Raw genomic sequence first — 16,912 nt, 5'->3', positions numbered from 1 at the left:
TCTTTATTTGGCTGGGCCTTGGAATATAAACTGGTCTGTTGCTAAACAGAATTTAAGTGCTGGATTTTGTATTGTTTTTTGTGTTTATAATTTATTTCTTTTTATATTGTGTTTTAGTAAAGAATTTCTTCCTTCCTTATGCACTTGCTATTGCTAGCTGCCCTGGATGTGTTATAATTAAACAAATAACAGCAAAAGCAGTCTCTATTTATTTTTTCTAGGAAAGAGATCTAGCCCAGGGGAAAAATTACAAATGGTTGTGGTGGTGGGAAGGTAACAAAATGAAAGCATACTAGATGAAATTTCTTTTTAGTCCCCAAATTTCTACCATTGTAGTAACTTAAAATGTCAGTTGAATACTTAGAGACATAGCTTAGGCTTTCAAAGAAAAGGGGCAGGCAAAGTTACTAAGGGAATGTGAACGCAGCAAATGTGGGGGATCTAGGTGTGAATGTCTTTGAAATGCTAGAAGTTTGAAGGCTGAAGAGAAATTTCTGGGGAGTTGAATTCTTTTGGGGATAATGTCCTCATTGCTATACCCCTGGATATAGCCCAGTTCTGTGACTCATTATATAGAAGGAGTACCACAGAGTTCAATGAAGCTTTTCCTTTATGTTTAGGATTATACATATATTATAGGATTACAGTTAGTTTAACATTTTCTTTCATAAATTAATGGACTTTTCTATGGTCTACTACTGAGTGGATTGCATCCAGGGTTATTATATACCTAACATACTATTGCAATCACTTCTGCTCCATAAAAGAACTTATTCCCATTTTACAGAAAGCAAATTGATATATCAGAAATAGGACAGGAGACTCAGTGAGTTTATGTACACTTCAGTTCTCTGAATCTCACTCTTTCATGTCTGATGACTGGTTCATCTCATCCCAAAATCGCCCCGGGCAAGAAGCCAATTCAAAATGTGTTACAGTTGGCCATCTGGAGAAGTGGTCAGCCGACTGCTCCGTCTGTATGCCAGAGCAATTTCTAGTGTTTGATGAGGTGAACAGGAAACATTACAATCCTCTTGTCATGCTGAAAACTGATCTGACTGTGGGATAAGATTTTGGGATATCTAGAGGGCATCCTGGATAAAATGAATGAATAATCCCAGTGAAATTTTAGTTGAAGGTGAGTTAGGGCAGGAAAGATTCCTATCAGTTGCCCATTAGTAAAACTGAAGGATCCCTCCCAACAAAAGACACACATAACATGTTTATGCTAGAAAAAGTAAATCTTTCAGAATTTGGTTATTGCATTTATTAATGAGAAAAACTTGAAATATTATGGCTAAAGGCTGTTTGCCTCATTTCCTATACAAAGGTATAGATTATATATCTATAGACCCTGCTTTAATGTACAGTTGCCAGTATTTTTGCTGACCCTTCTTCTGTGCTTTTAAAAATCACTTTGACATTCTTCTCTTTCTATTGATAAGGCCTTCTCAGAAAACCTTGTTGAGGGTTCCTTCCACCCTGGAAGTCCAACTGGCAAGTAACTGGAATTTAAAACAGAACCCTATCTATCTTATATCACATCATTAATATGGCTTCTCTGGTATTATGGAACACTATCCCTTAGAGGCCTGATTGGCACCAATGCTGTTGTCACTCTGGAACCAAGTTAAATCATGGCTATGTACTGAATCAATCAATTAAGCCCTTCATCATTTTATTTATATCCTGCTATTCTTTCCCCAAAGTCTGGAATTCAATGTGGCTTAAACAAACTGTTTATTTGGGGTGGGGGTGTGTGTGTGATTGATTTTGGCCAAATCTGCACAAGGGAGTCTTCTTAAGTTGTTTTAACTGCTAATTTTTTTAAACTGCCAACTTTCTCTCAATATGGAGCCCAAGCCAGCAAACAATTTGAGGTAAACCCAAATACAGTTAAAAATATAGCTAGGTTACACAAAGGTTACCCAAAGAAAGTTTGGGGTGGGGGACTGGGAGGTCCCCTCCAAATATGACAGTTTTACTGTAATTGTTGGGGAAATTAGCTTTTGCAAGAGACTGGGTAACCTTTAGGACCATCTGCAACTGTATATAGCAGTAATAACTGAGGAGAACTCCAGGTTTGGGGTGAATTAAGTAAGTTTTATTACAAAAATGCAGAAGGCAATCTCTCTCTCTCTCTCTCTCTCTCTCTCTCTCTCTCTCTCTCACACACACACACACACACACACACCAGCAATTCACACAGACACAGCATCCATAACTAAAGAAAATGGATATATGGAAACTGGATAGCAGAATTGGAGGGGTTTAAGCGAGGGTGATAATTACCTGTTAAAAAGCAGACCATTGAAAGCTGGATTGGCTCAGTCTGGTGATGGAATGTAGCCTGGGACAATTGTATGTGTACTGTGAGTATGCTGAGACTAGGAACTTTATCACACTGGGTTCTTGGCCCGGCCCGGCAGGAAACGGAACGAGTGGGCGATGGATTTTACTGCACACACCCGTCCCTCACTCATTCCGTTTCCCATCTCTTCCCTGCCCATTCCGTTCCAGAGGGAACGCTTTTTGAGAACTGTTCAGAACAGTTCTCAAAAATTTCCCCCTCTGGAACGGATTGAGAACGAAAGAGAGGGGGAACGGAATGAGTGAGGGACGGGTGCGTGCGGTAAAATCCGTCCCCCACTCGTTCCGCACTCGTCCCTGCTCCTTCTGTTCCATGCTCAGAACGGAACGGAAGGAGCCAATGCGATAAAGCTCCAAATTTTTGAGGCCAATATTTATACCTGAAAAATAGCCTCTGGGGATTTGCTATCTTGTAAGGTAACAAAGGCTGAATTTCTTTTCCAGGGATCAACAATGGGATTCCAGACTGGTTTATGGCTTCAGCCTCAAGGTGACAAAAGCAGTGACTGGATCAGGACAACACCAGGGTGACTGGACAAAATGAAGTGTCTAGGAACATGGCAGGGGACAGCCAGAGAGGTTGGGTTACTGTTTTGGGTGCAAGAGGAAATGCAAAATGACCGGGTGGAAGGAAGGAGCTATTAGTACACCCTTTTAGCTTTGATTATGTGGATTATTATGTGGATTGTACTCATACCTTGGGTCTCACTCTTTATTTCCTGGTAATCTCACCTAGTGTTACTAAAGGTCATCATGACTTGTTAAGAACATGCTGCCTCCAGATATGAAATATGAAAATATGGGGGACCTCAAATCCAGTGAGGGTAGGGTTGCCATTTCCCAGTTTTTGGAAGGACAATCCCAGATTGGAGGGTCCAAAAACTGTCCTGTTCCGGCTGGGCATTTTTGATCCTCCAGTCCCAGATTCCTCTCTTGTTCCAGGCCATATTTTGTCAATCTTGTCTACTGGAGAAAATGTGGCTGGAACAAGGCAGAAATTCTCCTCCTCCAAGATGGACTCTCGGTCTTCATGCCTCTGTTTGCCTCCTCCCCAGAAGGACCAGCATGGCCAGCTAAGCCTCCCTGGGGCTGGAGGAGGTGGTATCCCACTCAAGGACTCAACCAAGGCCCCAGAAGGTAAGGTAAAGGGGCTCAGGGTGGGTGCTTGGCCTTCTGTGCTGCATCCACCTCCCTGGGGGCTTGATATGGGGGCTTAATTTTTTAGTTTTTGGCCCTTGGTTGGGTGTGTCCTCCATCTTTCTTGAATGTCCTACATTTCCCCAATTTTGTGGTACAGAATTATGGCACCCCTAAGCGAGGGGTATGCAGGGTGTGCTAATATTAGTACAAGACTTATAAAACAATTTAATAAACAGTCACAAATCCAACACAATCTTGATTAAAAAGAACTTCTGTACTAGACTGTTATCATGCAAAGGCCTAGATAAACAGAAAGGTCTTTGCCTGTTAGCACAAGGAGAGCAGAAAGGAGGCTAATAGTTTCCTATGGCAGGGAGCAGCTTTTAAGGAGGCTCTTTCCCATAGCCTCGCCAAATGTGGCTGTGATGGTGGTGAGACTGAGAGAAAGCCTTCCCCTGAGGATCTTTAAATTCAGGCAGGCTCATATTGGGAGACATGGGAAATTATTGCTTGGGCTTCTGCCTGGCCCCAGAATGAACTGAAACTTTGGGAAATTTGTTTTCAAATCAGGTGTTATTTCACACCTTCATCCTCAGACCAGAGGTGTTGTGACCTGATTTTAGCTAGATCCGTCCCTTATCTGTCCCAATCCCATCCTTCGGGACAGGATTAGGACAGGTTGGGGATGGATCTGACTAGGATCGGGTCACAATGTCTCTGGTCTGAAGATGGAAGTGTGTGAACACCCAATCTGATTTTTCCCCTCTCAAAGTTTCAGTTCACTCTGCGGCTGGGCAGAAACCCGTGTGATAATCTCCATGGTCTTTCAGACAGCCTGGACCCATGCCATCCTGTTTTAAATTTATCTTGTTTTAAGTGTCAAATGGCTACATATGCTTTTGACTTTTAAAATATTTTTATTGTTTTAAATTGTTTTAAACTGTTGAAACTTATTTTATTGTACACTGAGACTGTTGGATAGAAGATGAGATATAAATATTTTAATAAATAAATAAAATATATTTGTATGTACATCTGAGGTGAATCCAAACTACCCAATCAGGATAGTTAGATACCACATTAATTACCATTGCTGTATCCCATAGAATCTTGGGATTTGTATTTTTATGAAAAACTTAGAATTTTCTACTAAAAACCTCAAGTATGCTCTCCTGAGTTATATAATTGTACTGGCTTCTTAGAAAACTGCAACTGCCTCACAAACCTGCATTTCCAGGAATTCATAGGGATGAGCGTGGGCATTTAAAATTGCATAAAAGCACTAATACGTGTGACAATACACTTAAGATTCAAAACTAGCATCTTTACCAAATTGTAATATAAAGATCTACAATCCATCCTTTCACCTTAACATGGCCACTTTATTCTGATATGTGGGTTTATGCACTGGGATTAGCAGCTGATGACTCTCATGTCAGTGTGATAGTGAATCAATTCTGGATTTTCATCTGAAGAAGTTCTCAAAGTTCTTGGTTTGGTAGTATGGCAGAATGAAACCCAGAGTGGATTCACTCCCCCAAAGGTCACCGCTCTGTATGTGTGTGTGTGTGCGTGAACTTGTGAACCCACAGAAATGTGTGATACAGCCACATTATATGAATTACAATTCTAGATTAATGGCCTCTTCTTGCCTTATGATAAAGGCAGATTTTTCCAGCCCATTTTAAAGTGTTTACTTCAGTTAGAATCTTTCACTGAGAACCAGTGTGGCATAGTGGTTTGAGTGTTGGACTATGACTCTGGAGACCAGGGTTTGATTTCTCACTTGGCCATGAAACCCACTGGGTGACCTTTGGCAAGTCACATGCTCTCAACCTCTGAGAAAGGCAATGGCAAACCTCATTTGAACAAATCTTGGCAAGGAAACCCTATGATAGATTCACTTTAGAGTCAACATAAAGTAGAAATAATTTCAAGGTACACAAACACAACAAACTCTTTCTCTGTGTCAAGCTTTGCCTTTTTTTTTAAAAAAAAAAAAGGAGAGAGAACCTGAAATGTGGATTCAGCCCTTTTGTTATTGAAACTCAGAACCTACAATCAGTTGCCATGTAATTAACTGTAGTCCCCCCCCCCCTTTCTGTCTAGTGAATGTATTAATTATCTTCAGTATAACATAATGGTCTCCCTTCTCTTGAGCACAGAGTCTTTGGAAGAAGTTTTGTTTCATTTGATCATTTTCAAGTCTCTCCAGCAACTAGTTTTAAAACTACTTGGAAAGAGCAACCTACGAAAGTATTTATGGAGGCAAGATAACATTTATAAACAAGAAAACCCACCTCAGTGACATTCATTGATGAAATTTACCTTCAAGATTTATCTCTCTGCATATCGCATAGATGGCATTTTTCAGCGATGTAGTAAACTGCAATTTGAAACCATGTCCACCCAGAGAAGTGTCTTGCAGTTCTGATCTGAGGCACAGAACCAGGGAGGGAAAAAAAAAAAGAAGGGGGGGGCAGTTTAAAAATAATGGTGCCTTTGGAATGTTAATAGTACAAAACTTTCAAAAGGTGAAATTATTTCTTAGCCAAACTCTCAAAGAAGCAGGTTGGCTTAGCCCATTTTGCACCTTTGTGCTAGAGAATGACTGGGTTTAAATTACAGCAGCTTCAGTCTTTGCTTTTCAATCCCTTAATCCTTAAGGAGCAGAGGTTTCAGTTCAAGACAACTTCACACAGAACATAAAAAAAGACTCGATGAGCTTCCCTCAAGTAGGATGATCATTTTTTTCCAGCTGTAATCTTTCTCTTGCATCCAGTTGCAAATTACAAAGAAAGAGAGAGAGAGAAATAAAACAGGAAAAAGGAAAAAAAGGCTAAAAAAAACCACAGTGTCAAATAATTAATGCATTTCGGTGAAGGGTTCTTTCCCACTATCGTTTAATATATGTACATGAAAAGCAGTAAATGCTTTTCATGTGAGCCACTTACAGGCAGTTGTACCTGTGGTTTTCATCACTGTTTTACTGGTATCCCTCCACATTAGTGAGCCTTTTGTGAAATGCCTGATCTCAAATGGAAAGGGAAACTGGCCTTGGAGGTTGGTTTTACATCTGGTAGCCAACATTATTACTTACATTGGCTACGTCAGCTTTCCAAAAAGCTGCATAGGTCGACTCAGGGCAATTATGGTCTGATCTAAGACACATACGCTTGTTAATTTTTTCCAGGTGTTCTTTGAGCACTGTATTTTTTGTTATCTATAATTAATATTTTCTAATAGGGCTTGGGCAAAAAAAAGCAATGTCTTTTGATTTCTTTAAGACTCGAGTTCTGGTGGTAACAATTTCAGAAAAGTGTGTGTGTATGTGTGCGTGTGTGCGCACGCATGTGTGTGTTTAAAACAGAATGTTAGATTGAGTCCCAACTATAATTTAAATTATAATTTCCAGGTGCTATGTATATGTTTCTTTACATCAAAGAGAATGGGAATGTAATGACTTATTTAGGTTTTCTCCCTTAGGACTTAAAACAGTGTATGGCAGAAGTGGTCATAATTGATTTTCAGAATCATTCTGGAAAGAGTTATGAAAACTGCAGTTAAACTGGTATGTCACTTTTTGAAATTCTTGATACGGTTTTGCATGAACACTTTCAGATATTTCCGTGAGTGATGCTAAAGAAGTATACTTTACCATGATGCATTCTGGTTAATCTAAACCTCAATAAACAAATGTGTATGGCATGAAACTCTCATATTAAATGGTATGTTAAGCTGTTTTCCCTCCCCACATATAGTCACTCCCCCTCCACCCTCAATGTAGCTCTTTACAGAAAAATCTGCATGAGTCCAAAATCCCTAAAAGAAATACAAGCTGTACTGCCTCACTACTGTATGAATATTCCCTTAGAATTAGTGAGACTCCTAATTTCAAGCAAACATTTCTTTCCTTTGCAACCACAAGCAAAGAGGTCTAACAACTTACGTTGACGCAACACTATTCACTGGGTTTTCATTTTCCCATATAGTGGAAGAGAAATGCACCATAATAATAGTAGTAATCTATACTAGCAGCAGAAGTAGCAGCAGCAGCGCTAATAGTAGGAGTAGTAGTTTAAAGAATTTAAATGGAGTAGAAGAACGGAAAGCTAATTTTCTTTCTTTTCTTTACCTTTTCAATTTCTGGTGTTCTTTAAATATGGTTTGACCTTAATCAATGTCTTCCAACAGGCTTAATGTGACATAGCCCTGAAACAAAAACAGGAACGCCTCTCCAGTCTGGCTTTGGAAGGAGAAAGCTGTGATTATTAGTCCTCTGTGTGATCTTTTCAGATTGCGCTGATGAGATGAAGTTTAATCTCCTTTCTCCTCTCTCCACTACCACAAACCACAGGCAGTTTAAGGCAGCCTGGAAATCTCTCACATCTGGAACAGCAATAATTCATGGGATTTCACTTGACAGCCATGACAGGCAGCAGGGTAGCCAGAAACAACTGTCTCTTATGTTGTGCTATTTGCAAGAAGTCAGAAGAGGAGGAGCAGGCATAGGACCACATCCTTCTTTAGCATATGTTAGAGGAGGAAACGCTTTTATTTTCTGCCAGATGCTTCTTGAATAGGTCCTAAATATTACATAGACAGTAGCTATCACTTCCAAACAAAATTCCTTGGTGTCTGCTAAACTACAAAACACATGAAGGCCTATTGTCTGGCAAAGGGTCATGGTTAAATTTCCACAGATTTTTATATATATATATATATATATATATATATATATATAGAGAGAGAGAGAGAGAGAGAGAGAGAGAGAGAAGGGGGGAGGGAGGGAGGAGAGAGATTTCAGATTCTACATTTTGATTTATAGGCTTTTGCACACCCTGCTGTGCGTGAATATGATACCATCTTCTAAGCAGGATTATTTCATGAAATGTATATGGGATTTAGCTACAGTAACTTTTACTGGGCAGCTCGGAATGGCCGGCAAAGTACTAGAATTTACGGTGGCACAGCTTGTGCTGTCAGGCTCATGGCTGGTGTTTATGATTTCAGCAGAAGCAGAAATAAACAACTTCTCCTTAATGGTTCTCTTTATATGTAGGCAGCAGTAGATCTATCTGGTCTCACAACAGTAGCTGGAGCAATGGTCTGTTCCACTGCATGTGGAACCAATGCCTCACACATTTGCATTTCTGCTCCTTTAGCTTTCCTGCTGAAATAGCCAGAAATGGATAAATCAGCAGCAAATGTCTGAATAAGTAGCATTCCATTTGACTTCTTCTGAGCGCTATAAATACATTTTAGACAAATAGGGCCAGAGACTGGGAAACAGACACAGAGAACATTAATAGATTGATCGTTCCTTCTTTTCTCTCTCTCACAGTCTCTAAATAGTCTCATTTGTTTAAAGATACATACACAGCCATGTCCAATTAATATCAGAGAGTACAATAAAAGTACAGGTTTAAACCATGCAATAATTAAACAATAGACAAGGCAGATTGTCTCCTCTTTAAGCACCTTAAATTAACAAAGAGGGCAGACAGAAAGAGTAAACATTTCAGTGTAATAACATAAAAAGTTTAGTAAATAGAGATTGGTAGTATTGTGCTTACTTGGAGAACATATACTTCCTCTGGCATGGAACAAAAAACTATAGATCTCTGGCCTGTGGGATTCTAGGGATTTTAGTGCTCCTTGGAAATAAAACAAAGGCTGCAACCCTATGCACACCTACCTGGGAGCAAGCCTCACTGAATGCACAAATAAAAGTGAAGAGCTGGTTGAGGGTTTTAGGGGGACACTTTCAAACCTGATTTCACAAACACAGCACTTAAACATTCCCATTAAAAAGAGGGGCTCAATCCAGAGAGGTATGAGGAAAAGTGCATTCACAAAATGAAGCTCTCCCCCTACTAATCATGCTGCCTCCCAAGTAGCATATTAAATATACCTAGCACTGAGGCAGCTTCTGATGTAGCATGTAGCAATGTTGCCAGCAAACAGGAATTTTTTTGTTTGGTTGTTTAGATTCCTCACCACCTCTTTGGACAAGTTCACATAATAATAGAGCAGAATCAAATTGCTATTTGATGTTCCTTTGTTGCCTGTTTTATTGAATCATTTCCTGTATTGCTATGTCCTCCCTCCAGTCCATCTCCCCTGATCCAGGCCTCAGAGGTAGAGAAGAACTGTTGGCCCTCATCCCCTTCCCCTTCTCCTTTTGTTTCATGTCTTTTTAGATTGTAAGCCTTAGGGCAGGGAACCGTCCAATTAAAAAGATTGTATGTACAGCGCTGTGTAAATTTACAGCGCTTTATAAATAAAGGTTAATAATAATAATAATAATAATAATAATAATAATAACTGGCTTCCCTTCTCCCTATTTATCTTCTCATTTGCCACTATTCAGTACATGGAAAATTTACCATTTTGCACTAAAATCCCCAGGTCAGGGACCTATAATTCAAAAAAGTAATTTGTTCCGAACTCTACATTTATAGTACCTGAAAAGTCAGGCTGTGCCTTGACTACTAGTCTCTCATACCCAATAAAGTTACAGGATGGAGTTATACCATGGAATATGGCTTTGGGACATTATAGGGTAGGCACTTCTGATGGGTTGGGGCTTCCCACATTATAAAGACAATAATTTGATACATGGGTGCGTTACAGACCGCCCTCAAGCGGCCAGACCGCGAGGCTTCCCGGCGCAGCGAAAAAGGAGCGCCGAAATGGCACTCCTTTTCAAAACGCGGAAGTGGCACCGCGAGGGGCAAAGCGCGCCCTCGCAGCGTCACTTCCGCTGCGACACGTCTGGACGCTATGCGTCCAAGACGTCAAAATGGCGGCACCCATGTGGATGGGTGCCGCCATTTACGACGCGCTCCGCGCATGTTGGGGCCAGGGCTGGTTAGGAAGAGGCAACTCTTCCTAACCCTACCACGCCCCTTCCTAACCCTAGCATGCATGGAGCGCGTCGTAAGTGGCGGTCTGTAACCCGCCTTAGAGAACTTTTGATGATGCACACCAGTAGCAGAATAGTAGAAGCTGAGTTGTATTTAAATGCAGGAAGGTGTGTCCTCCTTCCATGGAGGAAACTTGGTGAATGGTGAAACTACAGCACTTATGGAATATTTTTTCTTCCAGCTTACAAAGTACCGTTGCACAATTTCTAGACCTAAATTTAACAGGGAGCAATTTAACAAGCTTGGACAACTTCCTGATAGTGAAATACACTGCCTCAGAATGTGGTGGAGTCTCCTTCTTTTGAGGTTTTTAAATGGAGGCTGGATGTCCATCTGTCGGAATTGCTTTGCCTGTGTACTCCAGCATCGAAGGGAATTGGACCAGATGGCCCTTGAGGTCTCTTCCAGCTCCATGATTCTATAATTCACAGCCAGGAAGCTCTGAGAATAGATCGTCAAGTTTGAGTCTTATGGTCCAAGCATGTAATCCTTTTAAGGAGATAGCCAAAACTGTTGTGTTCTGAACTCAGACATTCAGCTTCAACTCAGCCCCATTCCTAGCCACTTCCTTATCCCAGCTAGAACATTAGTTTAAAAACAACAACAATAACAACAGTAACTCTGTTCCCATTCAAGTCTGGAGATACATGCAAAGAAGCTAAGTGGATTATGAATATTATGTGAAAAACTCAGTGACTTTATATCTGTAGAACATGGGTTCTCTTTGTCCTCCAGATGTTTTGGATGTCAGCCTCCCAAATCCTTGCACACTTGCAATACTGGCTGGGGCTTCAGGGAGGCCAAATCATCTGGAGGGCCAAAGGCTATGAACCACTAGTATATAACATGTGCAGTATTGGGGTGCCAGTTCAATTTTCTGTTTTAAGGCTGATTTCTCAGTGCCTGTGGTTGGACAGCACAATCAGCATTTCATAAGCAGTTAAATATCCATTTAAGTAAACACTGAGAATCTGATAGGCTACTCTTACTGGTCTTCCAATGAACTGCATATAAATTCCCCCAAATAACCCTAGAATATAATTGTTTTAAGTGAAACTTCCCCCTTCTTCCTTTCCTTTTTTTTAAAAAAAATTCTAAGACTCATTTTTTTAAGTTCAAAAGAATGCTGATATCCTCTGTATATATATAATCAGGCAGAAAATGCATTTTAAAAAAGCAGAAGAAATGAGACAACCACTCAATGCCAAAGAAAAACAATCTCTCTGCCAAACTACACATTGTTAAGTTAAAATGTGTTCCATGTGGAAATAGGAAGACAGGTCTGATGGAAAGGCTAGTGATCTAAAGTCATCTGGCTGCATGCCTGTCAACTACACATTTTGGCTTCTAGTTTTACAGCTAGAACTGGAAATATTTTTTCTTTTCTTTTCTTTTAAATACTCTGGTTCTTTCCCTCTGGTGATACCATGAATTCCCCACTAAACCCACAAGCATGGGCTCCTAGGCTGTACGTAAGCCAGAAGGTCCCCATACTAATGTCTAAGCCTATAGGAAGGGAAGCCTTTGCCAAAGTGGAAGCAAGAGTTGCTTTTGCAACAAAGAAAAGCCAGAGCTTTGAAAACTTACTACAACTCCCAGTATCTATCAGCTGGCCTGAGGTCTGCCAGCTAGCTTGGTAGGAGCCAGATTTTAGAAAAGTTACATTTTTGAAACAGTAACTTCCAGAATCCTCAGCCAGCATGATCACATTTCCAAGTTTTGACAGTACACCCTTCTCATGTCTAATGTCAGCATAAGACTTGCCAAAAAGTTTTTTTTTAAATCACTCTTTGGCCAGGGGCTAAACCCCTTGTCATGCAGGAACTCAAAATGAAAGCACTCCTGACAGATGGCCATCCAGTGACCCCAAGGCAGCCCTATCATAAAGATTTGTTCAGAGGAGATTTGCCATTGCCTTCATAGAATCATAGAATCATAGAATTGGAAGAGACCACAAGGGCCACCCAGTCCAACCCCCTGCCATGCAGGAAATCTCAATCAAAGCATCCCCAATAGAGGGCCATCCAGCCTCTGTTTAAAGACCTCCAAAGAAGGAGACTCCACCATTCTCTGAGGTGGTGTATTCCACTATTGAACAACTCTAACTGTCAGGAAGTTCTTCCTGATGTTGAGGTGGAATCTTTTTTCATGTCGTTTGAATCAATTACTCTGGGTTCTATTCTCTAGAGCTGCAGAAAACAAGCTTGCTCCATCCACAATATGATATCCTCTCAAATATTTAAAGAGGGCTATATCACCTCTCAACCTTTTCTTTGTAGTGCTACACCTACTTTGGTGCACTACAGATCTTATAATCCTCCATCATGGAGAGAGACTCTGTGATCTCTTGTCCAATAAAGTAATTTCCTCAAGAACTGGAGGAGTCTATATCAGTCTCTGAAGGCTTTGTTCCCAACCCTTTTCATTTCACTTGTGGGGAGAACGTCCAGTCCACCCACTGTATATACAGAGGCACAACTGGAATGATATTTTGTTTAAATGGCTCAAGACTGTTTTCGTCATCTTTCCTTTGCTGAGCATTAATTAGGATCTAATCAGTTGTCTGAATTATGCTGTGCTTGTGTTGGTTGATGCTAACATTTGGCAAAAGAAGTAGTTGAATGTAAGAACAGCAGCAAGAGGTAGTATGGACAGAGTGTGTGTCTGAATAGTTACCACAATGGATAATAATCATAGAATCATAGAATCGTGGAGTTGGAAGAGACCAGAAGGGCCATCCAGTCCAACCCCCTGCCATGCAGGAATTCTCAATCAAAGCTTCCCTGACAGATGGCCATTCAGCCTCTGTTTAAAGACTTCCAAGGAAGGACACTCCACCACTCTCCGAGGGAGAGTTGGAAATGACTTGAAGGCAAACAACACATTGTGTGTTGGAAATGACAATGAAAATGGGGCACTTCAGCTGGTCTTTTTCATAGCCAAAATGTATCTTTTGTCTATGGTGGTGAAGGCATGGTACAATCAACAGGATTTTTAGGTGGCTTGATTGGAACCCTATTTCACAACTAATTGTCCTCAAGTGGAATGGGTAATTTGCCAGGTTTAGCTTCACTGCAAACTGAATTTTCTATGTCAGTTCACCTGCAAAACCCAGTAGGATAGGTTAGAATGATTCCTGCTACACCATCCTTGATAGGTAGGGGAGACTTCAAGGATGCAAAAAGAACCCACCCAGAAGCGTGTTCTTTTTGGTTCCTCTGGAGGCCATGGTGTGTGGTTGCCATGGCCTCCTTCTGGGGCAAAAACGAGTGGCGTTTAGCCACATGTCTGCACAGCCTCTTAAAGGGCAATTAAGACCCTTTAGCTTGGATACCAATCTGTTCCTGATAAAGATGAAAACTGTTTGAACCATTCTGTTGATAAAAATTAATAAATCTGAATATTTAGGCTGAAATCCTGTCAGTCAGTTAACAATGCTGTAGGTTAGCCCTACACTTGTAACTATTTCCTATTCACATTTACAATTGTGTTACCAATGCCGCTGAAAACCACTTTAAAATACAGTGTGCTGCACCAAGGAATAGAGTGGTCCACTGAAGGATGATGTGTATAGCCGCACTCCTGCCAGTGAGCAGCACGTCAACCATAAGCAGAGATCATTGCAGGTTCCTGTTGCAACTCCTCAGTACATCATTGCTTCCTGGCAGAAGTGGGCATCCTTCAGTACCCCACTCACCAGCACTGCAGAACTCCCTACAATTCTGTGACAGGATGGATTTTAAGGTGGATTTTGTAGACCAGAACAGGAGACAGAGCATAGGTACAACTTCTTCCCAATGTGCTTTCCTCTGAGCTTGGTGTTAGGCTTTTTTTGGCTGTGGCTACATTTTTGATATGTAGCATGTTGTTTTAATGCAGTTGTGGCCTATTTAATTCCAGCTTTATATTTCTTTTCTCCTGTAGACAACAACCTTTGGAATCATGGACCACTTATTGTAAAAATCTGAGAGGAAGGTTTTAATGTGCAATGATTTTTTTTAAAGCAATACTGCATACTCATCATTATTTCTTAAGACAAAAAATAAAGCTTGTTCCTTTCTCATTTACCTTCCTCTTGTTTTGATTTTAAGGAGAAATTCTTCCATGGTTTAGATATTCTGAGAATGCTCAATATACAATGTGCCGTTAGTGTTGTCTAAATTGACGGATTCAAGGAAAGAGAGAGAGAGAGCAAGAGAGAGAAACTTTTGGCAGCCAAAGCTGCAAAAATAATAGTTTTTACAGTGTTTTTTTAGTGACCTCCAGTGTGTTACAAATATAACTGTACAAAGAGACATACATGAAGCAGCTGAGCATACACCTGGATAAGACCTTAAAGAGAGGCCACTGTCCCATGGTACTCTCTAAGAGATTCTCCAAGTTTCCTTTGTTTTTCACATTAAACTTACATTCATCATCCTATTCTGGTACATATTTTCCAGAGCATGACGCTCGGTAATTAAGAACACAGAAGGTTCTATTCATTGTGGGGTATTTCACATTCTTCAGATACAGTGAGAGCGACGAAGCTGAATTTTGATTACTGTACTACATCTCAAAGCTCACAGTGATGGAAGCATTCAGATTTCAAATTACTTATTTTTCCTTAAAAAAAGTTCTTCCAACATTTAACAAACCTTCAGGAACTTAAACAACAAAAGTTTCAGATAACACTCTGGCAATGTTGTTTACTACAAAGATGATTGCAGGAAACCTCTCTTCCCCCTCTTCTTCTACCCCTTTTTCTTCGCTAGAATACCCACGTTTTATTTATGATTTTGGATTTTATTTCACAGCATTCCAGTTTAGTTTAGCATGATGTATTTAATAACCATGTCTACTGTCTTAATTACCCTATAAAGCAGGGTTCCACTGCCATCTGACCCTCCACAGCATTCCAGAGAAACTGCAAGACCATGATAATTACCAACTGCCTGTGAGAAAATTAAACAAAAAAGGCCGAACTTTTTTAAACCACCATTTTAAATGACCTATTACTTCTCAGGAATAAATCATTGATGAAATAGCCTCCTTACCAGGAAAATAGCTATTCCATACCAAAGAATTTCCCTTTGCATGATCATGAAGAGAATATTAAGTATTCCTCAGCTCAAAAGGTTAGGTTTTATGTCTGTTCAATGCCTTTTAATGACACATTTTCCTGCAATTTTACTGTAATCAAAGCCTTTTCCCCCTTATGCAGCTTGTAGGCTATAGCTATTTAGTTAGTCTTAAATTTTTTTAGTGGCTATAGAATATAAAATCTATTTAAACATGAGGAAAGAAAAATTGCATTTGTAAAGGCAAACCTTTCATCATTAACCAGATTTCCTTAGCACTGCTTGCTTTCCTTTGATTAATACATTCATTTGGTCTTTCCTTTCATGTATGTTTGTGTGTATGTGTGTGCATATGCCCACCTGCCCCCAATCAGAGTGTTAACAGAATTCAGGGCTGACCTAAAACATTTTGCTGCCTGAAGCAGATTCATGAATGGTACCCTACCCCCACAAGTCATGGGACAGAGTACTAAAAGATATGTTTACATTTGAGACTGAAAATTCCAGAAACTTCTCTCTTGTGAAAGTAAAAATACAACAATAATAAATGATTCTCCTTCTTGTTATACAAGATGCATTCTGCCTAATGGTAGGAGGATCAGATGATCAGAGTACACACACACTACATCATGGCTAAAGATCCCAATCAACCTGGAGAAATATACATCCGCCTGAGCACTGTGCCATATTCCATAATGGATCTTTTATGGGCCTGATTGATCAAATGGAAACAAAGTGAGTTCCAGGGTGTTAGAATGGATCATACCACATTGGACTCAAAGAAGGCATCACTTATTTGCATCCCCCCCCCCCCCCAACAAGTCCTGAAAATTAAAAACTAACAAAGACAACACAACAGAAACAAAACATACTTTATATGTATTATGCTACTAGAGTGACAGGCTAGCTCCAACAGGCCTCCCTGGAAGAAGATTAACCATCCATTATGAAGCCAAGCCCTCCCTCCAGTCCATCTGCCTTGGTACAGGCCTCGGAGGTAGAGAGGAACTGCTAGACCTCATCCCTTTCCCCACCACCTTTCCCTTCTCCTTTTGTTTCATGTCTTTTTAGATTGTAAGCCTGAGGGCAGGGATCCGTCTAATTAAAAAGATTGTATGTACAGCGCTGTGTAAATTTACAGCACTTTATAAATAAAGGTTAATAATAATAATAATAATAATAATAATAATAATAATAATTCTGACTCAATCTGTTCTGCTAGTTTTCTGCTTTCAAGGAGAGAGCATTAAATTTTTACATTAAATCTTTAATGTAAGAGAGCATTAAAAATGTGACCCGCCCTCTGCTGTTTGGGGAGGCAGTCATCTCATTCTGCAGTATGTATGTATTGTTATGTATACTCCAGAGATTAGTCATATCTTGGCTGCAGAGTTTACACCAAATGTATTTCCT

General features: G+C 40.1%; 2 long non-coding RNA genes across 2 annotated transcripts in view; one reads left to right on the top strand and one right to left on the bottom strand.

Annotated features, from left to right (window-relative positions):
* Positions 1–7,933, bottom strand: part of LOC149317430 (uncharacterized) — a 20,250-nt gene extending 12,317 nt beyond the window's left edge. The window contains exons 1-2 of the long non-coding RNA XR_016280745.1: positions 7,646–7,933; positions 5,839–5,945 (exon numbers count right to left, since the gene is read on the bottom strand). This is a non-coding gene — a long non-coding RNA (uncharacterized LOC149317430). The remainder of the gene's footprint in view (positions 1–5,838; positions 5,946–7,645) is intronic.
* Positions 3,392–14,422, top strand: LOC149317429 (uncharacterized). Its single transcript, XR_016280746.1, has 3 exons — positions 3,392–3,507; positions 6,997–7,081; positions 14,364–14,422. It is a non-coding gene; the product is annotated as an uncharacterized LOC149317429 (long non-coding RNA).
* The last annotated feature ends 2,490 nt before the right edge of the window (positions 14,423–16,912 follow it).

Source organism: Sceloporus occidentalis, unplaced genomic scaffold, assembly GCF_023333645.1.
Source record: "Sceloporus occidentalis isolate IW3139 unplaced genomic scaffold, rSceOcc1.0.p SCAF_3, whole genome shotgun sequence".
In the NCBI taxonomy this organism is placed as follows: domain Eukaryota; kingdom Metazoa; phylum Chordata; class Lepidosauria; order Squamata; family Phrynosomatidae; genus Sceloporus; species Sceloporus occidentalis.
The sequence above is the reverse complement of the archived record's forward strand: the minus strand, read 5'-3'. Positions and strand labels throughout refer to the sequence as shown.